We start from the raw sequence: 24,210 nt of genomic DNA on the forward strand, positions 1-24,210 counted from the left end.
AGTTTACTGAGAATGATGGCTTCCAGCTTCATCCATGTCCCTGTAAAGGACATGAACTCATTCTTTTTTATGGCTGCATAGTATTCCATGGTGTATATATGTCACATTTTCTTTATCCAGTCTATCATTGATGGACATTTGGGTTGGTTCCAAGTCTTTGCTATTGTAAATAGTGCTGCAGTAAACATACGTGTGCATGTGTCTTTATAGTAGAATGATTTATAATCCTTTGGGCATATACTCAGTAATGGGATTGCTGGGTCAAATGGTATTTGTGGTTCTAAATCTTTGAGGATTCACCACACTGTCCCTATTTAAGAAACGGTGCTGGGAAAACTGGCTAGTCATCTTTAGAAAACAGAAACTGGACCCATTCCTTACACCTTATACAAAAATTAACTCAAGATTTTAAAACCTAAAACCCAAAACCATGAAAACCCTAGAAGAAAACCTAGGCAATATCATTTAGGACATAGGCATGGGCAAAGACTTCATGACTAAAACACCAAAAGCAATTGCAACAAAAGCCAAAATTGACAAATAGGATCTAATTAAACTAAAGAGCTTCTGCACAGAAAAGAAACTATCCTCAGAGTGAACAGGCAGCCTACAGAATGGGAGAAAATATCTGCAATCTGTCCATCTGACAAAGGGCCAATATCCAGAATCTACAAAGAACTTAAACAAATTTACAAGAAAAAAGCAACCCCTCAAAAGTGGGCAAAAGATATGAACAGACGCTTCTCAAAAGAAGACATTTATGTGGCCAACAAACCTGAGAAAAAGCTCATCGTCACTGGTCATTAGAGAAATGCAAACCAAAACCACAATGAGATACCATCTCATGCCAGTTAGAATGGTGATCATTAAAAAGTCAGGAAACAACAGATGCTGGCGAGGCTGTGGAGAAATAGGAATGCTTTTACACTGTTGTTGGGAGTGTCAATTGGACAAACTGATTCTAAAAATTCATCTAGAGTTGCAAGAGACTCTGAGTAGCCAAAGCAGTCGAAAAAAACAGAATTCGAAGGATTAACAGTTGCTGAATTCAAGGCTTACTATAAAGCTATAATAATGGCCAGGCACAGTGGCTCACACCTATAATCCCAGCACTTTGAGAGGCCGAGGTAGGCAGATCATGAGGTCAGGAGATCGAGACCATCCTGGCCAACATGGTGAAACCCCATCTCTACTAAAGTACACAAAATTATCCGGGTGTGGTGGTGCGTGCCTGTAGTCCCAGCTACTTGGGAGGCTGAGGTAGGGGAATTGCTTGAACCCGGGAGGTGGAGGTTGCAGTGAACTGAGATTCCATCACTGCACTCCAGCCTGGCGACAGAGCTAGACTCCGTCTCAAAAAAAAAAGCTATAATAATTACACTGTATTACTGGCATAAGGATAGACATATAGATCAATGGAATTGAATAGTGACTCCAGAAATAAACCTTACATGTATTGTCAGATTGATTTTTGACAAGGGTACTGTGATGGTTAATTTTATGTTTCAGCTTGGCTAGGCTGTTGGAGCCCAGTTGTTTGGTCAAATGGCAGTCTAGATGTTGTTGGAAAAGTATCTGTGGATACAATTTAACATTTATAATCAGTTGACTTTGATTAAAGCTAATTACCCTCCACAAGGTGGGTGGGCTTCATCTAATCAGTTGAAGGCCTTAATAGCAAAGATGGAGGTTTCTGGGGGAAGAAACAGTTCTGCTACAAGACCACAGCACGGAAACCCTGACCGAATCTCTACCTGCTGGCTTGCCCTTCAGATTTCAAACTCAAGACTGCAACGTCAACTCATACCTGAATTTCCAGCCTGCTAGCCTGCCCTGCAGGGTTTGAACTTGCCATCTCTCGTAATTATGTAGCAGAGTCCTTAAAATAAATCTCTATCTACCTTTTTTTTTTTTTTTTTTTTTTTGAGATAGTTTCACTCTGTCACCCAGGCTGGAGTGCAGTGGTGCAATCTTGGCTCACTGCAACCTCTGCCTCCCAGGCTCAAGTGATTCTTGTGCCTTAGCCTCCTGAGTAGCTGGGGCTACAGACGTGCCTCACCATACCCAGCTAATTTTTTGTATTTTTAAAAGAGACAGGGGTTTCACCATGTTGGCCAGGCTGGTCTTGAACTCCTGATCTCAAGTTATATGCCTGCCTGGGCCTCCCAAAGTGCTGGGATTGCAGGTGTAAGCCACTGTGCCCAGCCTATCTATTTCTTATTGGTTCATTTTCTCTTGAGGACCCTGGCTAATGTAGGAGCCATGACTGTTCACTGTGGAAAGATTGTTGCCAGTACAACTTGATATCCACATGCATTAGAATGAAGCTAAACCCATACTTCACGTCATAAAAACTTCAGAATGGATCATAGACTAAATGTAAGAGCTAAAAATATACAATTCTTACAAGGAATTATAGGACTAAATCTTCATCGCTTTGGGGTAGGCAATCATTTTTTAGCTATGACAGCAAAATCACAAAAGGCTGAAGAGAAAAATAGATACATTGAACTTCACAAAATTAAAACCTGTGTGCTTTTGAGGACACCATCAAGAAAGTGAAAAGACAACCCATAGAATGGGAGAAAATATATGCAAATAATATATATTGTTTGAGACAAAGTCTCACTCTGTCACCCAGGCTGGAATGCAGTGGCGTAATCTCAGCTCACTGCAGCCTCCGCCTCCCAGGTTCAAGCGATTCTCCTTCCTTAGCCTCCAGATTAACTGGGATTACAGGTGTGTGCCACCATACCCATTTAATTTTTGTATTTTTAGTAGAGATGGAGTTTCGCCATGTTGGCCAGGCTGGTCTTGAACTCCTGACCTCCAGTGGTCCACACTCACTTTGGCCTCCCAAAGTGCTGGGATTACAAGTGTGAGCCACTGCGCCTGGCCACAAATCATATATCTTGTAAGGGACTTATATCCAGAATATATAAAAAACCCTACACTCGATAGAAAAAAGACAACCCAAGTAAAAAATGGATAAAACATTTGAACAGACATTTCTCCAGAGAAAATATACAAATAGCCAATAAGCACATGAAAAGATGTGCAACATCGTTCATCATTAGGGAAATGCAAATCAAAACCACAGTGTAAGATACCACTTCATACCCAATAGAATGGCTTAAAAAAAAAGGCAATAGCAAGTGTTGACAAGAATGTGGAGAAATTCAAATGCTCATACTTTGCTGATAGGAACATAAAATGGCACAGCCAATTTGGAAAACAGTCTGAATTAGCTGGGTGTCGTGGCGCATGCCTGTAATTCCAGCTACTCGAGAGGCTAAGGCCTCTCGAATCACTTGACCCCTGGAGGTGGAGGTTGCGGTGAGCCGAGATCGCACCATTTGCACTCCAGCCTGAGTTACCGTTTGACTCAGTAATTTCACTCCTAGGTATACATGCAAGAGAAAAGAAAACATATGTCCACACTAAAGCTTGTACATGCATGTTCATGGCAACATTATTCACGATAGCCAAAAAGTGGAAACCATTCAACTGTCCATCCACTGGTGAATGGATGAACAAAATGTGGTCTAACTGTACAAGGAAATACTACTTGGCAATAAAAGAATAAAGTAACGATACATGTAACAACATGGGTGAACCTTAAACTCATTAGATTGCCTGAAAGAAGTCAGACACAAAGACCACACATTTTTTTGGTCCTACTTATGGGACCAAATGTCTGGCATCAGCACATCCATAGACAGTTGATTGGTGCTTGCCATGTGCCTGGGCATGGGGTGGGTAGGGAATCAGTGAGTGCGAGTAGGTATGGGGTTTTCTTTTAGGGTGAGGAAAGAGTGATAGTGATGAATGTGCAACCTGCTGAATATAGTAAACACTCTGTTGTACAGTTTAAAAGGTTGAACTTTAGGCTGGGTGTGGTGGCTCATGCCTATAATCCCAGCACTTTGGGAGACTGAGGTGGGTGGATCACCTGAGGTCAGGAGTTCAAGACCAGCCTGGCCAACATGGTGAAACCCTGTTTCTACTAAAAGTACAAAAATTAGCTGGGCGTAGTGGTGGGCGACTGTAATCCCAGCTACCCAGGAGGCCGAGGCCGGAGAATTGCTTGAACCCAGGAGGCAGAGGTTGCAGTGAGCCGAGATCACACCACTGCACTCCAGCCTGGGAGACAAGAGTAAAACTCCATCTCAAAAATAAATAAATAAATAAATAAATAAATAAATAAAGTAAAAGTTTGAACTTTATGGTATATGAGTATCTCAATAAAGCTATTATATTAAAAATAGATTTCTTTGGAGAGCTGAAGGATATTGATTTAGACCTCAATTACTGATTTTTTCCCCCTATCTTTCACAGTATTTTTACCTCAGTTCTGAATCCCTGGATAACCATTCATAACCTTCAAACCTCGGAGAATTCCTAAAACAGTGTTTGTGGAGAGGGAGAATGGGGAGATTCAGATATGATTTGGCCTGTAGACTTTCCTTCCCATCTTTTTGCTACTTATAGCAAGTATCTTACAATCTGGACACATGACATACACATTTCACCTCCTGCATTATGAAGACGTACATAAGGGAGTCTGAATTGTGACACTGATCCGCATCTCATAGTTGCAGCTATTGGCAGGATGAATTTTTAGTCACCCACAGTTAATGAGGAACAAATGAAAAGGACCTTATAATGGTTCATAGGCTTCAATTCCACCCACCCTATGTGTAGTACTGCTTGATGCCACATTTAACTGCAGTAGTATTTGTTTAATGAACACTTCATTCATTTGTTTAGAAAAATATTAGGCACCCCTTCTGTGGGAGGTGCTGCTAGGCTGTGGGGATTCCAGGGGGGTCATGCAGACAGGGTTCCCACCTTCAGGGAGCTTAGCTCTTTTGAAAGAATTCAGATAATAAACAAGTAAACTGATAAGATACTTACGTATAGTTATAAGTGAAAAAAGAAGATAATGGGATCATGAATGACTGGATTGGGGGTGGGTCATACCCTAGGGACACAGTCTTTTTTTTTTTCTTTGAGACAGAGTCTTGCTCTGTTGCCCAGGCTGGAGTGCAGTGGTGTTATCTAGGCTCACTGCAACCTCCGCCTCTCCGGTTCAAGCGATTCTTCTGTCTCAGGCTCCTGAGTAGCTGGGACTACAGGTACGCACCACCACACCTGGCTAATTGGGTTTTTTTTTTTTTTGTATTTTAGTAGAGATGGGGTTTCACCATGTTGGCCAGGCTGGTCTTGAACTCCTGATTCATGATCTACCCACCTTGGGCTCCCAGAGTGCTGGGATTATAGGCATGAGCCACCGTGCCCAGCTGGGACAGTCTTTTGAGAGGAGGTGACAATGAAAGATGAGGCAAGTGAAGAAATGGAGGAGGCTCTCTCAAGCAGAGGTGACAATACGAAGGACAGAGGCAAAAACAAATTGGGGTATTCCAGGAAGGAAAGAAGGGGATAGCTAAAGCTAAGAGGGTTGGAAGGCCAGCAGAGGCCAGATCACCCAGGGCACTCTGATAGCTCAGCAGTGTGTTCTGCTACTAGGGCATTGTGATGGTTCTGTAGTGTGACTTGTTCTCTCTTTTTTTTTTTTTTTTTTTTGAGACAGAGTCTTGCTGTGTCACCCAGGCTGGAGAGCAGTGGCGTGATCTTGGCTCACTTCAACCTCTGCCTCCTAAGTTCAAGCAATTCTCCTGCCTCAGCCTCCCAAGTAGCTGGGATTACAGGCGCCCGCCACCTCGCCTCTAATTTTTGTATTTTTAGTAGAGATGGGTTTCACCATGTTGGCTAGGCTGGTCTTAAATTCCTGACCTCAGGTAATCCACCCACCTCAGCCTCCCAAAGTGCCGGGGTCACAGGCGTGAGCCACTGTGTCCTCTGCCTCTTGTAGTGTGACTTGTTCTAGGGGAAAGGGGAATCTAGTGGAGGGTTAAGAAAGAGATCTGACCTGAAAACCTTTTAAGTTTCAAAGATCATCTTGGCTGCAGTATGGGGTGGGGTGGGATGGGGTGAGATGGGGCTTGGATCCTTTTTTTTTTTTTGAGATAGTTTTCTTTTGGAAATAGAGCTGGACAGAGGGTGCAGAGGCCGATCCAAGGGTTTGTGAGGCCTAATCATACAGTTTGAGGGCCTTCTATAAGAAAAATTAAAAACTAAAGACAAAGTGAGATAGAAGACCCTGCAACGAGATAACACAGAAATGAGATAGAGGGTCCTGAGCAAGGGAGAGGCCCTGACGCTGAAGCTTCTGGAGTTTCATGGTGAGTCCCCCCAGCGGTGGGGGTGAGGTTGGGAGAGATCAAGAATGCCCAGGTTTTGTGACTGAGCAACTCGTGATGCCATTAAGATGAGAAAGAGGTGTTTGGGGTAAGGTCTGGAGAGAAGAGCTGGGTTTCCTTCGTGGCACTTTTGTGGTACCCAGGAAACAGCCGCGTGGCTGAGGATAGAGGGACAGTGGAACCCAGGAAGAGGGCAAGGCTGGAAATGGCAAGCCATCACTTTCATGGCATTGAAAGTTGTGGAAGTGGACGACATCAGGTTGGAAAGAGAGAAGAGAGCCAAGCAGTCAGCCACAAGACAACTCCACCTGAGGCCAGGCCCTGGAGGTTTCTAGTTTATATCTAGTCCAAATATAATAGCATATTTAACATTAGTCACTTTAAGTTATAATTCTCTTTTTCTCTCTGATGGCAAGGATTTCTTTCTTTACTTTTTTTTTTTCTGAGACAGAGTCTCATTCTGTCTCACTCTGTCACCCAGGCTGGAGGGCAGTGGCGCGATCTCGGTTCACTGCAATCTCTACCTCCTGGGTTCAAGCGATTCTCCTGTCTCAGCCTCTAGAGTAGCTGGGATTACAGAAGACAGGGTTTCTTTAACATTTAAGGAATCCACTGATCTACTTCTGGAATCTTCAGATATAAAAAAGAGAAGGAATCCACTAATGCATGTAAGGATAGTGGGCTGAAGAAGTAGGCACTAATGATCAAAACTAGTCAATTCAAAAAATTATTTGATCAAATAGTTGTTTATTTTATTGTTTTATTTTATTTTTTCCTATACTTCAGGAGTAGTAGGATTTACTTTGTGCCAAGGAAATAACTAGTTTTCTGTAAATTGTCTTCAACCATTCAGGCCTCCTACCATCTAGTGTAATTCTCCACCTCTCACTTAGAAATGTTGTTTAACAATATGGAATGATCATTTAAAGAACGTAGATCAGGCTGAGTGTGGTGGCTCATGCCTGTAATCCCAGGACTTTGGGAGTTAGGTGGATCACCTGAGGTCAGGAGTTCGAGACCAGCCTGGCCAACATGGTGAAACCCTGTCTCTACTAAAAATACAAACAAAATTAGCCAGGTATGGTGGCGCAGGCCTATAGTCTCAGCTACTCAGGAGGCTGAGGTGGGGGAATCGCTTGAAATGGGGAGGTGGAGGCTGCAGTGAGCCGAGATCATGCCGCTGCACTCCAGCCTGGGCAACAGAATGAGATGCCATCTCAAAAAAAAAAAAAAAAAAAAAAGATGTTAGATCAAACTAATATTAAGAGGTCAAAAGACCATCTTCTTCCCACCTTAATCTAAGGATTTGTCTAGTTTTGTTTATACACTTAAGTTTTCATTTGATTATTCAGAGAGATAATAAACCCTACCCTTTTAAAGAATGTGGGAGTGAGTGGGAAAAGTAGGAATGCGTTTTAAGGTCTATCTGCCATGTAAAATCAGTGATACTGGACCCATGTGATAAGAATGCTTGTTTTACATGGCTTCAGCTATCCGTAGACTGAGCATTTTCTCTTCAAACATAGCTACATTTAGAAAATCTTAATATAGCTTAAAATAGGAATTTTGGTATTTGGACCTGGACACTGCCACTATAAAGGGATCCCATTATGTTATGATGTTATTATTCAAGCTGGTTGGAGTCAGTTTGCAGAGACTCCTATTCCACCAATCACTTGGCTTGTGTGAATTGACTATTTAGTGGCTGTGAGATTGAGGATAAGGGCTAAATCTTTTCTAATAAGAGGACTATTTAAAAACCAGAAGAAAATCATAGTGTTTCAGCTGTGAACTTTAGGAAAAACTTTAGAGAAAAGATTTTGTACATATCTTTAGTTTCATATGGTAATAGGTTATAAAACATACGAAATCAAAGTAAAGAGCTAGAAGTGATGGGGTACTGTTAAAATAGGGTGCTCAGGGAAGACCTTCCTGAGGGTGAGATCCAACAATGTATTGCTTTATGAAAATTAATTTTCTGGCAGAGCAAAAGTATTTAAAAGATTAGTATTAAAAATGCTCAACTTACTTTCTTATGACTTCTGTAAAAAAGTACTTTTTTATATGTCAGATTTCTAAGTTATGATAATAACACAACATTTTGATTTCTTTCTATGTTTGAGTGATAACCTTCTGTGCTTTATCTCATTTAATTCTCATATGTAACCAATGATCCTTCAATCATTTTGTCAAGAAAACTCTTTAAACATGTATTCATTCCTTCCTGGCCTTTTGAAACTTTTTGAAACACTGAATTATTTTTCAACTTTCCAGAGCGGGACATATAGGATAGAAGTTGGCCCTTGGGGTCAGGGGATCCTGGCTGTAGTTGCAGCTTCCCCCTTAACTAGCTGTGATTCTGAACTGGGCTCTCCATGCTTCCCAAGGCCTCATCTGTAAACTTCCTCATCTGTAAATTGGGAGAGTTGGACAGCTCCCTAGCCCTCCCAGCCCCAGTGTCTAAGGACCATCAAGTCGGTTATGTCACTGGGTTGTAGGAGAGTGGTGGATACAGAGGACACTTAGGCTTGCTTGCCCTGAAGTGAAATTGTTCTGGAACTCTGGGATTTCAACTCTTGTATTTCTGCCTGTGTTTTGGAAGTGTTTTCCCTGCTCATTTTCTCCATCAGATAGTGTCATTTATTGTAGTTGCCAACATAAAATGACAGCTGTCTCCACTTGTCAGCTGCTCTCATCATCTGGCTTGCTGTGTGCTTTGGAAGGCAGATGACCAAGCACGTATGAACTAGGCACAAGAGCATATGAACCTGGCACAGAGAAGACAGCTGAGGATATTTCCTGTAGAGTAGCATGTGTGAATTTGGTAAGGTATTTGGCCACTTAGGTATTTTCTTTTCTTCTTTTTTTTTTTTTGAGATAGGGTCCCACTCTGTCACCCAGGCTAGAATGCAGTGGCACAGTCATGGCTCACTGCAGTCTTGACCTCTCCAGCTCAAGGAATCCTCTCACCTCAGCCTCCTGAGTCCCTGGGACTACAGATGCATTCCACCATGACTGGCTAATTTTTTCTATATTTTGTAGAGACAGGGTCTCACTATGTTGCCTAGGCTGACCTCAAACTCCTAGGCTCAAGTGATCCTCCCACCTCAGCCTCCCAAAGTGCTGGGATTGTAGGTGTGAGCCACTGTGCACGGCCGGTATTTTTCATTTGGAGGTTTATAACTGCATTCCAGAATTTTCACTCTACTGGAAAGCTAACACAATGCTCCAGTACAAATCTGTCTCACATACTAGTTAGCGTCTTTGAGGTTCCATCACAGACAAATGACAGAGGAAAGCAAAACTGTTTAGGAAGGTCTAAATTGAACATTCTATACTAAAGGCATTCCCATTTGACAAGTCCCTGGTATCTAATACTTTGTAAGATGACATTGAGCCGTTTTTACCCCTAGTTAGGGGATTAAGTTCTAGGAGAAGAAGTTAAGCAGGTGGTTCCTTAAGTAAGTAGTCTTTTGACTACTTAGGGATTGATTTTGTTTTCCCATAATGAAAATGAATTCTGTTTTCCTTCATTTACTTGACTTTAGTGAACTCTGAAAACTAACATAAAATATAGTCAGCCTCTGAGGGAATACAACCATAATGTACAGAAGACAAAATAGAGACTCTGAAGATTTTAAACAGAACATCTTGAGATTTGAGAAATTAAAGGCAGTAAAAACCAGACTGCTTGTAAGCACTTTTTTTTCCCCCATAGGAAAGCAGGGTAGATAATCCTGATGGGTTGGATTTCAATTAATTGGTGAATAGAAGGTAAAATGATCAAGAAACAAATATCGTAATTATAGGAGAAAATAGGAGCTTTTTTGTTTTAAAGGAAATAAAGAATAGAATTCACAGTGAACAGAGACAGAATAAAATCTGATAATTCTAGACTCACTTGAGTACCGCAAGGATCCCGATCAGGGAAAACAGCTGGGCCTACACATGGGTCCTGGAAAGGCTTCTCCCCGGAACCACCTAAGTGAAATAAAAACTCATTTCTGACTGTTTCAGGATGGCCTCACAGACCTTTAGGATAATAACCAACGTTCTTTTGGGCAACTCTAACCAAGTGATGCCTCCTTAAGGTTTCGGAGTGAGTCCCCAGCTCATGTAAGGCATGAACCAAAGAACAATGAGCCGTCATAAAACCGTCATTGTTTCATACTTGGTTTTTGTGTAGAATGTTCTCCAAATCATTGTCTCTGACCTTTCCTTCCTCTTGGGTATGACTGTGGTGACTCCAGGAGATGAGCTAAAGGGACCTCCTGGATCTCACAGGGAAAGCCTTTCCCTCCAGTACCATGCTAATTTGTTCCTCAGTGCGGATGAAATTCTTAAATGGTTTCATCTGGATGTGAGGTTTTGGGATGACTTACTGCGATCAGAGCTGTTCCCGGCACTATGGCTGCTCCGGTTGTGGGATGTCATCAGTCCCACAGTTCTGACCTCCTGGCTCAGAGACGTCACCGTGGAGACACCTGGCTGCTATTGTGACCCACAGGAGGTCAGCTGGCTCCTGCTGGTGGGCGTTTCTACTGCCCACCCTGCCAGCTTCACGGGCCCACACTGCACAGGCATTTAGACGTTACAGGCTAGCCCAAGCTCCCAAAGCTGTGGAAAGGAAAGGGAGCTATCTATAGGCCTTTGAGAACTTAAAACCCATGTTGCTGGGGGCCACTCAGATTGGGTACACATGTGTCATCAAATTCTGTTTTGAAACTGTCTGAGTAGCTTCTTTACCTACAGATTTTGATTCTATTCACTACTCAATACCGAAAAGAGAAATTGATCTCTCAAATAGACAAAGATAAATTTGTATGGAAACAACAGCAAATTCCATATTACATAAATTTATGTCAACTGGGTTTGTAATTCAATTACTTTTTCTTTTATTTTAGTTGACATGTAATAATTACAAATATTGGCTGGGTGGAGTGGCTCATGCCTATAATCCCAGCACTTTGGGAGGCCGAGGTGGGAGGATCATTGAGCTCAGGAGTTCAGGACAGTCTTGGCAACATGGCAAAACCCCATTTCTATGAAAAATGCAAATATTAGATGGGTGTGGTGGTGCACACCTGTAGTCTCAGCTGCTCAGGAGGCTGAGGTGGGAGGATCATCTGAGCCTGGGGAGGTTGAAGCTGCAGTGAGCTGTGATTGCACCACTGCACTCCAGCCTGGGCAACAGAGTGAGACCTTGTCTCAAAAAATAAACAATAAAAAATTGTAGATATTTATGGGATGTGATTATTATATGACAGATTAACATCAATTTTGCCCTGTATTCTTGTGGTTCTCAATGCCCTAGCTTTGTACATTTAGTTTAGTTTTTTTTTTTTTGAAACAGATTCTCACTCTGTTGCCCAGGCTGGAGTGCAGTGGCGTGATCTCTGCTCATTGCAACCTCTGCCTTCCAGGTTCAAGAAATTCTCCTGCCTCAGCCTCCCAAGTAGCTGGGATTACAGGTGCCCACCACCATGCTCGACTAAGTTTTGTATTTTAGTGGAGACGGGGTTTCACCACGTTGGCCAGGCTGGTCTCGAACTCCTGACCTCAAGCGATCCATCCGCCTCGGCCTCCCAAAGTGCTGGGATTACAGGCATGAATGAGCCACTGTGCCTGGCCTAGCATTTTGTTGTTTTTATTAATTCAGATCATTAATTAAAGCCAAACTCCATGATTTTTATTTTTATTATTTATTTATTTATTTGATATGGAGTCTCCCTCTGTCGCCCAGCCTGGAGTGCAATGGCGTGATCTCAGCTCACTGTAACCTCTGCCTCCCAGGTTCAAGCGATTCTTCTGCCTCAGCCTCCCGAGTAGCTGGGATTACAGGCGCGTGCCACCATGCCTGGCTAATTTTTGTATGTTTAGTAGAGACGGGGTTTCACCATGTTAGCCAAAATTGTCTCAATCTCCTGACCTCGTGATCCACCCACCTTGGCCTCCCAAAGGGCTGGGATTATAGGCGTGAGCCACTGCACCCGGCTTGTTTTTGATTTTTAAATTGTTTCATAGGACATGTGTAGACTCCTTTCTATAGGTCACATTTTTTCTTGGTAACATGTGATGTCTAAGCACTTTATAGGTTCACCTCGCATATCCTGAAAGTTCTTTAGCACTATACCTTGCTTCTTCATCCTCATCCTATGTCACTTGTTTTTTTTTTTTTTTTTTTGAGACAGGGGTCTCATTATGTTGTCCAGGCTGGTCTCGAACACATGGGCTCAAGAGATCCTTCTGCCTCAGCCTCCCAAGTGGTCGGGATTGCAGGAACTCGCTACTGCACCTGACTTCTAACATTTTGGCTTGTGGGCAGGTGTCTTCATGGCATTTTGCTCAAGCGTCTTACCAAGGGTCTGATACCAGAATTTACATAGATGCAGAATCAGTGATTGAATGGTTACAAGGTTACTGCAAAATGTATGAAGAACATTTTATTTAGTTATGTATTTCTTTATTTTTTAGTTTTTTTTAGAGATAGTCTTGCACTGTTACCCACCCTGGAGTCCAGTGGTGCGATCATGGCTCACTGCAGCCTTGAACGCCTAGAGGCATGCGCCACCATACCTGGTTAATGTTCTAAAACAATTTTGTAGACGTTGCGGGGTGGGGGGTGCATTGGGAGAGGGTCTCACTATGTTTCCCAGACTGGTCTTGAACTCCTGGCCTCAAGTGAGCTGGGAGCACCTTGGCCTCCCAAAGTGCTGGGATTACAGGGGTGAGCCATTGTGCCCATCCTGAAGAACATTTTAAAAGAACAAATCCTAGAAGTTTCTCTAGTGCCTATGACATTGACCAGTTGCTTGGTGTATTAGTCTGTTTTCATGCTGCTGGTAAAGACTGTGGCTGGGCACAGTGGCTCACACCTGTAATCCTAGCACCTCGGGAGGCTGACGGGGGGGTGGATCACCTGAGATCAGGAGTTCGAGACCACTCTGGCCAACATAGTGAAACCCTGTCTCTACTAAAAATAGAAAAATTAGCTGGGCATGGTGGTGGGTGCCTGTAGTCCCAGCTACTTGGGAGGCTGAGGCAGGAGAATCTCCTGAACCCAGGAGGTGGAGGTTGCAGTGAGCCAAGATTGTGCCACTGCGCTCCAGCCTGGGTGACAGAGTGAGACTTGGTCTCAAAAAAAAAAAAAAAAAAGAAGAAGAAGAAGAAAAAAAGACATACCTGAGGCTGGGTAATTTATAAAGAAAAAGAGGTTTAATGGACTCACGGTTCCATGTGGCTGGGGAGGCCTCATAATCATGGTGGAAAGCAAAAGGTACATCTTACATGGTGGCAGGCAAGAGAGAATGAGAACCGAGTAAAAGGGGAAACCTTTTATAAAACCATCAGATCTTGTGAGACTTATTCACTACCATGAGAACAGTATGGGGAAACCACCCGCATGATTCAATGATCTCCCACTGGGTCCCTCTCACAACACCTGGGAATTATGGGAGCTACAATTCAAGATGAAATTTGGGTGGGGACACAGGCAAACCACATCACTTGGTTTTTTGGAAGGTGCCAGCAGACCTGACTGCACCGGCTGATCCTTGGGCATTCCAAACCTACACTGAAGACTGGATTTAGGAGAATATATACTGATTTCTTCATCAGCAGGCACAACCAGTGGGAGAGTACTGAATAAGAATCACCATGGTGGATAAGGGTAGGCTAGAAAGTCACATATAGAGAGCACTATGGTGGATATTTTGCATTGTGGCTTTATTAGTCTGTTTTCACGGTGATGATAAAGACACACCCAAGACTGGGCAATTTACAAAAGGAAGAGGTTTGTTGGGCTTACAGTTCCACATGGCTGGGGAGGCCTCACAAACATAGTGGAAGGTGAAAGTCACATCTCACATGGCGGCAGACAGGAGAAGAGAGCTTGTGCAGGGATACCTTTTTTTTTTTCTCCCTGAGACAGAGTCTTGCTCTCTTGCCCAGGCTGGAGTGCAGTGGCATGATCTCAGCTAACTGCAACCTCCTCCTCCCGGGTTCAAGCAATTCTGCCTCAGCCTCCCGAGTAACTGTGATTATAGGTGCGTGCCACCACACTTGGCTAATTTTTGTATTGTTTTTCTCTTTTTTTTTGGAGATTGAGTCTCACTCTGTTGCCCAGGCTGGAGTGCAGTGATGCAATCCTGGCTCACTGCAACCTCCGCCTCCCGGGTTCAAGCGATTCTCCTGCCACAGCGTCCTGAGTAGCTGGGATTACAGGTGTGTGCCACCACCCCCAGCTATTTTGTATATTTAGTAGAGATGGGGTTTCACCATGTTAGCCAGCTGATCTTGAATTCCCAACCTTTGGTGATCCACCTGCCTTGGCCTCCCAAAGTGCTGGGACTATAGACGTGAGGCACCATGCCTGGCCTCATTTTTGTGTTTTTAGTAGAGATGGGGTTTCACCATGTTGGCCAGGTTGGTCTTGAACTCCTGATTTGGTGATCCCCCTGCCTCGACCTCCCAAAGTGCTGGGATTACAGGCGTGAGCCACCGCACCCAACCAGGAAACTTAAAACCATCAGATCTCATGAGACTGATTCACTCTCATGAGAACAGCACAGGAAAGACCTGCCCCTATGATTCAATTACCTCCTACCAGGTTCCTCCCATGACACATGGGAATTGTGGGAGTTACAACTCAAGATGAGATTTGGGTGGGGACACAGCCAAACCATGAGTGGCCTTATTTGCCTTTTATTCATTCCACTTCATGTAGCTATAGATGGGCTGTGAGAATCTTGCATAATCGGAAAACCCCATGGCCTTTTTTTTTTTCTCTTATAAAATGTCCACCCTCTGATGATCATTTAGATATGTTGATATGTTGTTCTTCAGTTAACATTATTTTAGGATCCTTCCTTCCTTCCTTCCTTCCTTCCTTCCTTCCTTTTTTTTTTTTTTGTTTTTTTTTTTTTTTTTTTTTTTTTTTTTTTTTTTTTTTTTTGAGATAGAGTCTCACTTTGTCGCCCAGGCTGGAGTGCAGTGGCATGATCTTGGCTCACTACAGCCTCCACCTCTCAGTTTCAAGTGATTCTTCTGCCTCAGCCTCCCTAGTAGCTGGGATTACAGGCACCTGCCACCATGCCTGGCTAATATTTGTATTTTTAGTAGAGATGGGGTTTCACCATGTTGATCAGGCTGGTCTCGAACTCCTGACCTTAGGTGGTCCACCCGCCTCGGCCTCCAGAAGTGCTGAGATTACAGGCATGAGCCACCAGGCTGGGCCCAGGACATTTCTTTTAATTCTGTTATACTATTAAGGGCAGTGGTATCTGTGTTAATGATGGATAATAATGTACATTGTTTTTTGTTTAAAAGAAGAGAAAGGGGGCCGGGCGCAGTGGCTGACGCCTTTAATTCCAGCACTTTGGGAGGCCGAAGGTGGGGGGGGGGGGGATCATGAGGTCAGGAGTTCAAGACCAGCCTCGCCTACATGGTGAAACCCCATCTCTACTAAAGATACAAATAATTAGCTGGGTGTCGTGGTGCGCACCTGTAATCCCAGCTACTTGATAGGCTGAGGCAGGAGAATTGCTTGAACTTAGGAGGCAGAGGTTGCAGAGAGCTGAGATCACACCATTGCACTCCAGCCTGGGTGACAGGGCAACTCTGTCAAAAAAAAAAAAAAGGAAGAGAAACGAAGAAAAATGTTTGTCCTTATTTCTTAAAATATTCAGTGAATATTGTGTTCAAGTGATTAACTGTGGTGCCTTCAGCTGCCCCTGAAGTAGTCATAACTTTTTACTCTAATTCCTAAACGTAAACCACATCTACCCACATACAAACAGGTACATACTTATTTCCTTTTTAACATCATTAGTCTTAGTTTTTTGAATGTTGAACCTGTAGGCTTTAAAAATACAACTTAGGGCCAGGCATGATGACTCAGCAGCACTTTGGGATGCCAATGTGGGAGGACTGCCTGAGCCCAGGAGTTTGAGATCAGCCTGGGCAACATAGCAAGATCCTGCCTGTAAAAAAAATAAAAAATTAGCCTGGCCTGCTGGCACAAACTTGTAGTCCCAGCTACTTAGGAGGCTGAGGTAGGAGGATCGCTTGAGCCCAGGAGGTTGAGGATGCAGTGAGCTGTGATTACTCCACTGCATGCTAGCCTGGACATTGGAGAGGGACCACGTCTCAGGAAAAAGAAAGAAAGAGAGAAAGAAAGAAAAAATCCAAATGAAAAAATATATTTAGCTGGGTGCGGTAGCTCACGCCTGCGCCTGTAATCCCAGCACTTTGGGAGGTCAAGGCAGGCGGATCACTTGAGGCCAGGAGTTTGAGACCAGCCTGGCCAACATGACAACACCCTGTTTTGAGTAAAAATTCAAAAATTAGCCTGCTGTGGTGGTGTGCTCCTGTAATCCCAGCTACTGAGGAAGCTGTGGCAGGAGAATCACTTGAACCTGGGAGATGGAGGTGGCAGTAAACCAAGATCGCGCGACTGCACTCCAGCCTGGGCTATAGAGAGAGAAACCCTGTCTCAAAAAAAAAAAAAAAAAAAATTAAAGTGTTCACAACATAAACGAAGCAACTCATTTAGAGAGGAAGGGAAATGCCTGGAAGCCAAGTGTTGGCGTTTCCGCCAAGGCTGAGCATTCCTATATGGAGAGCCTGCCGAACTGCCTTTCTTGGGATGCATATTTTCATGCGACATCATACATTTGGTGAAGCAATTCAGCTACACCCTTTCAGTGGGGGCTGAAGATGAATCAGCTCATCATGTTGTAATTCAGAAAAAAGCGAGGTTTATTTTTTTCAGGCAATCATTCTAAAATGCCGGAGGAAATGAAGCCCCTTAGCCCACTGGCCCCGATCTCTGCCAGGTTTTGCACTAATATGGAGAGGCTGTTCTGCAGGACTTGCTCCTCAAACAAAGGATCTTCCCGAAATGCATCTCCACAGACTTTCTACTCAAAAATTCATCTCTGTGGGAGAGGGGACATTTTGTAGCATTTTGTCTTCAGCTTGTACTCTACAAAAATCAAACTTCAGATATGAAAATTCTTTTCAACTATAGATTCATTGAACTAGAAAGGGCCAGAAGAACTCTAATTGATACAATTAGGACTTACATAATTTATGTTAAGAGAGGACTAGATATGAAGCAACCCAGAGAATAAGAGTCTAATCTGCACTTAACCTTTTCTTTTTCTCCCCTCCCTCCCCTCTCTCTCTCCCTTCCCTTCCTTTCTTTGAGCGAGTTTTGCTCATTCCAGGCGGAGCAATGGCATGATCTCACTACCACAAACGCCCCTCCCGTCAAGCGATTTCCTGCCTCAGCCTCCCGAGTACGATACAGGCATGCGCCACCACGCTGGCTAACTTTTGTATTTTTAGTAGAGAAAGGGTTTCTCCATGTTGGTCAAGCTGGTCTCAAACTCCAGACCTCAGGTAATCTGCCCGCCTCAGCCTCCCAAATTGCTGGGATTACAGGCATGAGCCACCGCACCTGGCCTAATCTTTTAAAAAGAAATTTTTCACGGGCAAAAGATCTGAATAGACATTTCTCCAAAGAGGGTATACAAATAGCTAATAAGCCCACAAAAAGATGCCCATACATGGGAGGTTGAGGCAGGAGAATCACTTCAACCTGGGAGATGGAGGTTGGAAGTTGCAGTGAGCTGAGATCATGCCACAGCACTCCAGCCTGGGTGACAAGAGCAAGACTCTGTCTCGGGGGAAAAAAAAAAAAAGATGCCCAACATTAGTCATCAGGGAAATGCAAATCGAAACCACAATGAGATACCACTTCATACAAACTAAAATGGCTATAATCAAAAAGTCATAATAATAATAATGTTGGTGGATATGTGGAGAATTTGGAATCCTCTTACACTGCTGGTGGGAATGTGAAGTGGTGCAGCTGATTTGGAAAACAATCTGGCAGTTTCTTGAAAAGTTAAACAGAGTTCCATTTGACCCAGCAATTCTGCTTTTTGGCATATACCCAAGAGAAAAGGGAACTTGCAGTCCCAGCTACTTGGGAGGCTGAGGTGGGAGGATCACTTGAGCGTGGGAGGTCAAGGTTGCAGTGAGCTATGATTGCACCACCACAATCCAGCATGGGCAACAGAGTGAGACCCTGTTTCTAAAAAAAAAAAAAAAAAAAAAAAGTGCGAACAACCCAAATGTCCATCAACTGACGAATGGATAAATGAAATGTGATATATGCATACAATGGAATATTATTTAGCAATAAAAAGAAACATGAAATACTGATATATGCTCCAACATTGGATGAACTTTAAAAACAGTACACTAAGGGAAAGAAGGCAGTCACAAAAGATTACGTATTATATGATTTAATTTATGTGAACTAGAATTGGCAAATCTATAAAGACAAAGTTGACTGATGGTTGCTTAGGGCTAGTGGAACTGGGGGTGGGGCAGGAGAATGATAGCTAAAGGGTGTGGGTTTTTTTAATGGATAAAAGTGTTCTAAAATGGATTATGTTTATGGTTACACAGCTATGAATATACTAAAAACCAAGAAGGGTACTTTAAATGAGTGAGTTGTATGGTATGTGAATTATATCTCAAGAAGAAAGAAAGAATGAAAAAGAAAAAGAAATCTCTCTAGGTTTCTTCCTGGCTGCCAGAAAATTCTTTTTTCTTTTTCTTTTTTTTTTGAGATAGGATCTTGCTCTGTCACCCAGGCTGGAGTGCAGTGGTGTGATCACTGCTTACTGCAGTCTTGACTCCCCAGGTTTGAGGGATCCCCCACCTCAGCCTCCCAAGTAGCTGAGACTGCAGGTATGAGCCACCATATCCGGCTAATTTTAACATTTTATTTTTTTTGTAGAAACAGTCTCCCTATGTTGCCCAGGTGGTCTTGAATCCATGGACTCAAGTGATCCTCACACCTTGGCCTCCCAAAGTGCTGGGATTACAGGCATGAGCCACTGTGTCTTTCCAGAAAATTCTTTCCCATATTTAGTATTTTTCTTTTGTTCACTCTAATCAACACTTGTTTTGTTTTTGGTGGAGATAGAGAAGGGTAAACACTTCCTTGTCTTGAATCATAAATCTTCTAATACTCAAAAGCCATTAGTATATTAGCCATTTGAAGGAAATGATTTCAGTGCCTTTAACCTTTTCTTATAGGATTCATTGTTATGCTGTTATTTGCCTTTCTACCTCTCCAGGAGCTTCTTAACCATTCTGGGCCTCAAATTCTTCACCTATAAAATGAGACTGGTGGACTAGATCTCAAAGACCCCTTCCAGGTCTGAAGTCCTGTGATGAATGTCAGCATCCTTTGAGAAAGCGTGAACATGTACAAATGAAAACAGTTTTCTGAACCATGGAAGGCAAAACTGTAATCAGCTATGAAAAGAAGCTGGAAACAGACTGAGGTAGACAAGTTTTACAATCAGTGAACACAGCATGAATTGGGCACAGCAAAGGCCTGAGAGTCAGGAAACTTAATCTCTGCTTTGATGACTCATGGTAAGATTTGGGAGAAGTCACATGACCTCTTGAGTACATTTCCTTGTCTATGAAATGGGCATCATATAACCTGCCTGCCTATCTCTAAGCAATGTTCTCATTAAATGATTAAACAAGTAAATATTATTGTAATGCACAGATTATAACAATATTTTATATATGATTCACAACAAAAGTGCTGTCATTGAAGCAATTCTTTCCTTGAAAGAAAATTTACGATACATTTTTTTTTATTCATTTCATTTTAGTTTTATCATCTCCTCTTAAAACTTAATGAATATAGGCTGGGCACAGTGGCTCACGCCTGTAATCCCAGCACTTTTGGAGGCTGAGGTGGGCAAATCACTTGAGGCCAGGAGTTTGAGACCAGCCTGGCCAACATGGTGAAACCTCGTCTCTACTAAAAATACAGAAATTAGCCAGGGGTGGTGGCACAGCCTGTAATCCTGGGTACTCAGGAGGCTGAGGCAGGAGAATTGCTTGAGCCTGGGAGGCAGAAGTTGCAGTGAGTAGAGATCACACCAGTGCACTTCAGTCTGGGCGACAGAGCAAGACTCTGTCCTAAAAACAAAACAAAACAAAAAACTTAATGAATATGGCATAGTAAAATGTAAAGAAATATAAAAATAAGGCCGGGCGCGGTGGCTCAAGCCTGTAATCCCAGCACTTTGGGAGGCCGAGACGGGCGGATCACGAGGTCAGGAGATCGAGACCATCCTGGCTAACATGGTGAAACCCCGTCTCTACTAAAATACAAAAAACTAGCCGGGCGAGGTGGCGGCGCCTGTAGTCCCAGCTACTCGGGAGGCTGAGGCAGGAGAATGGCGTGAACCTGGGAGGCGGAGCTTGCAGTGAGCTGAGAACCGGCCACTGCACTCCAGCCTGGGCGGCAGAGCAAGACTCCGTCTAAAAAAAAAAAAAAAAAAAAAGAAATATAAAATAAAAGCTTAATGAAATCATGATTAATGTGAACAAAGCTTATGAGAACATTAAAATTAGTAAGAAGTATTTTCTTCCAAATTTGGCTTTGTAAAAGCCTATGTTAATTATAAACATTGTTAAGCATTTTTCTAGTTGCCACCTCTCCCACATCTATATTGTTCTCATTGTTAAGGTGTCTTCTATTGCTTTTTTAAAAATTATACTTTAATTTCTGGGGTACATGTGCAGAATATGCAGTTTTGTTACGTAGGTAAACACGTGCCATGGTGGTTTGCTGCACCCATCAACCCATCATCTACATTAGGTATTTCTCCTAATGCTATCCTTCCCTAGCCCCCCACCCCCCGACAGGCCCCAGTGTGTGATGTTCCCTTCCCTGTGTCCATGTGTTCTCATTATTCAGCTCCCACTTATGAGTAAGAATGTGTGGTGCTTGGTTTTCTGTTCTTGTGTTAGTTTGCTGAAAACGATGGTTTCCAGCTTCATCCGTGTCCGATGTCTTATGTTTCTGAGTAGAACCAGAGGTCAAGGGACCATGTCAAATCTCTCCATTGTTACACCTTAATGCCTTAACAATGTCATGCACCTGGTATTTACCACTAAATACTGATGACATTTATTGCCTGCTAAAGAAGTTAAACTGCTCAATGTAAATAGGACATTGAAAATTTGCAGTCCAGACAGAATTTTTTTGTGTGAGTCTAGTGATTTCTGAGAACCATAAAGCTAATTTAAAGCATCTTAGGCAATAACAATATCTCATGGTATTCATGAGATCAATGACATCATGAAACTTAGGAAACTGAACAATAGTTGCATAAGTTGACACACTTAAAAGAGAGATGGTCTTCCAAGCACAGAGAGCGTATGATTTTCCAGGGGTACCACCTTTGCTCAAAAGAGCATGGAAATTCCCCTGTTTGGAATTTGGAATCTGTCCAGAGTCAGATTACTATCCCTCAGGAAAATCAACCTCATTTCTTATAGCCATACAATGTGGTTAATGATGTTTGCTCTTCCTCTCTTGTAAGCTATTGAGTTATCTTCAAATAGGATGCATTGCATAGGTAACAATGGGATCATGCCAATTACTGTGTAATTGGAGTTAGAGATAGGCCTGCTTAAAATCAAGAACAATAAACATCCATAGAACTGAGATTGCCAGTGTCCCAGATACTTTCAGGTGTGTTATTCCATCCTTAAAACTACCCTTTGTGACAGGTGGTACTTTCCTCAGGAATACGGGACATTCAGGGATATCCACACATATTCTCGGCCATGGGAGAGTCCAGATGGGCTGTGCAGTCTGAAGTTGCTGATAGCTGTCACTCTTGCTGGGGGTCACCTGGCACATTGCTTGCTGCTACTGGGATGTCCACTCAGGGCACAGCAAACCACTGTAGTTTATTAGCACAGCAACAAGCAGTGCTCACTAAGGGCTATGAAGTTGCTGGCTTTGGCCAAGGTCCCAGCTTGCTTTCTGGGGCTGAGACTAAAGGTGTTCACCTTGACAGGGTTCAGGCCATCTTGAGGCCACTCTCTGCTCCTCCAGGAGTGGAGGGCCCACCTTCTTTCCTTCTCAACTCCTCCTGTTTTCTCTTCCTCCCCAGGATGCTCTAACTTCCTCCCAAGCTCTTTTTTTTTCTTTTTTTTTTTTGAGACAGAGTTTTGCTTTGTTGCCCAGGCTGGAGTGCAGTGGTGTGATCTCGGCTCACTGCAACCTCTGCCTCCCGGGTTCAAGCAATTCTTGTGCCTCGGCCTCCTGAGTAGCTGGGATTACAGGCGCCCGCCACCACGCCTGGTTCTGGTGTTTTGTATTTCAGTAGAGACAGAGTTTCACCATGTTGCCCTTGCTGGTCTCAAACTCCCGAGCTCAGGCAATCTGCATTTCTCAGCTTCCCAAAGTGTTAGGATTACAGGCGTGAGCCACTGTGCCCGGCCCCAAGCTCTTGTTTAAGGATGAATCTTATAGGCTGCCTCTTTAGAACCTTGCTTTTTGACTCTTTAAAAACAAACAGACAAACAAACAAAACAAACAAGCACCAAAATGCCAAACTCAGGTTTGGCTTTAAAACGATTGCTATGTGTTTGGCTCAACTGGAAAAACTGAATGAAAAAATGTATAGATCATGTATACAATAAGGTAGATTATCAAACATGTACAGCAGAAGGCTCATTTCAGATCAGAAGTTCTACCTTCAGTGTCACAGTGAGGATGGTAGAAATGAAAACATTTTATTCATTTATTTTGCGCGTTGCCTATTTTTTTCTAATTTTTAAAATACACATATTGCTTCTTTCTCTATTAATAAAAGATTATTTTAAATGACTACACTAATACAGTTTGTATTGTGATAAAATATACATGACAAAATTTACCATCTTATCAAAATTTTTTTTTTTTTTTTGAGGTGGAGTCTCTTTCTGTCGCCCAAGCTGGAGTGCAGTAGTATGATCTTGGCTCACTGCAATCTCTGCCTCCCAGGTTCAAGCGATTTTTGTTCCTCAGCCTCCCGTCCTGAGTAGCTGAGATTACAGGCGTGAGTCACCACGCCCGGCTAATTTTTTGCATTTTTAGTAGAGACGAGGTTTCAGCATGTTGGTCAGACTGGTCTCAAACTCCTGGTCTCAAGCAATCCGCGCATCTCGGCCTCCCAAAGTGCTGGGATTACAGGTGTGAGCCACTGTGCCTGGCCCTGTCTTACCAATTTTTAAGAGTACAGTTCAGCAGCATTAAATATATTCACAATGTTGTGCAGCCATCGCCACCATTCATGTCCAGAATTTTTTTTGGTTTGAAACAGGGTCTCACTTTGTTGCCCAGGCTGGAATGCTGTAGCACAATCACTGTTCACTGCAGCCCTGACCTCCCAGGCTCCAGTGATCCTCCCACCTCAGCCTCCCAAGTAGCTAGGACTACAGGTGTGCACCACCATGCCTGGCTAATTTTTTAAATTTTTTGTAGAGATGGGCTGGTCTGTGCCCTATGTTGCCTAAGTTGGTCTCAAACTCCTGAACTCAAGTGATCCTCCTGCTTTAGCCTCCCAAAGTGTAGGGATTACAGCTGTGAGCCACAGCACCTGGCCCGGAATTTTTTTCATCTTACAAATCTGAAATTCTGTATACATTAAATGCTAACTCCCCATTCTCCCCACCTCTAGTCCCTGACAACCACCATTCTACTTTCTGTCTCTGTGAATTTGACTAGGTACCTTATATAAGTGGAATCCCACAGTCTTTGCTAAGATGCTATTTTTTGTGTGTCTGGTTTGTTTTACTCAGCAATAATAATGTCTTTAAGCTTCATCTATGTTATAGCACGTATCAGAATTTCCTTCCTTTTTAAGGCTAAATAATATTTCATTGGATGGATATACTACATTTTGTTTATCCATTCATCCATTGATGGGTACTTGGGTTGCAGACACATTTTGACTATTGTGAATAGTGCTGCTATGATCACAGGTTTAACTAATACAGTTTAAAGAATTTATTTAGGAGATAAAAATAAACAGTATTTAGATTTTGGTTATATTCCTATTAC

General features: G+C 42.9%; 1 protein-coding gene across 1 annotated transcript in view; it reads right to left on the minus strand.

The window, feature by feature from the left end:
* The window catches only part of IPO5 (importin 5), a 72,321-nt gene extending 61,603 nt beyond the window's left edge, over window positions 1–10,718 (minus strand). Inside the window, 2 exon segments of the mRNA XM_017862180.1 lie at window positions 10,165–10,244; window positions 10,646–10,718. The gene's annotated coding sequence lies outside the window, so the exon portion shown is untranslated.
* Window positions 10,719–24,210: the final 13,492 nt, after the last annotated feature.

Source organism: Rhinopithecus bieti, unplaced genomic scaffold (assembly GCF_001698545.2).
Source record: "Rhinopithecus bieti isolate Rb0 unplaced genomic scaffold, ASM169854v2 scaffold_2254, whole genome shotgun sequence".
NCBI classification, from domain to species: domain Eukaryota; kingdom Metazoa; phylum Chordata; class Mammalia; order Primates; family Cercopithecidae; genus Rhinopithecus; species Rhinopithecus bieti.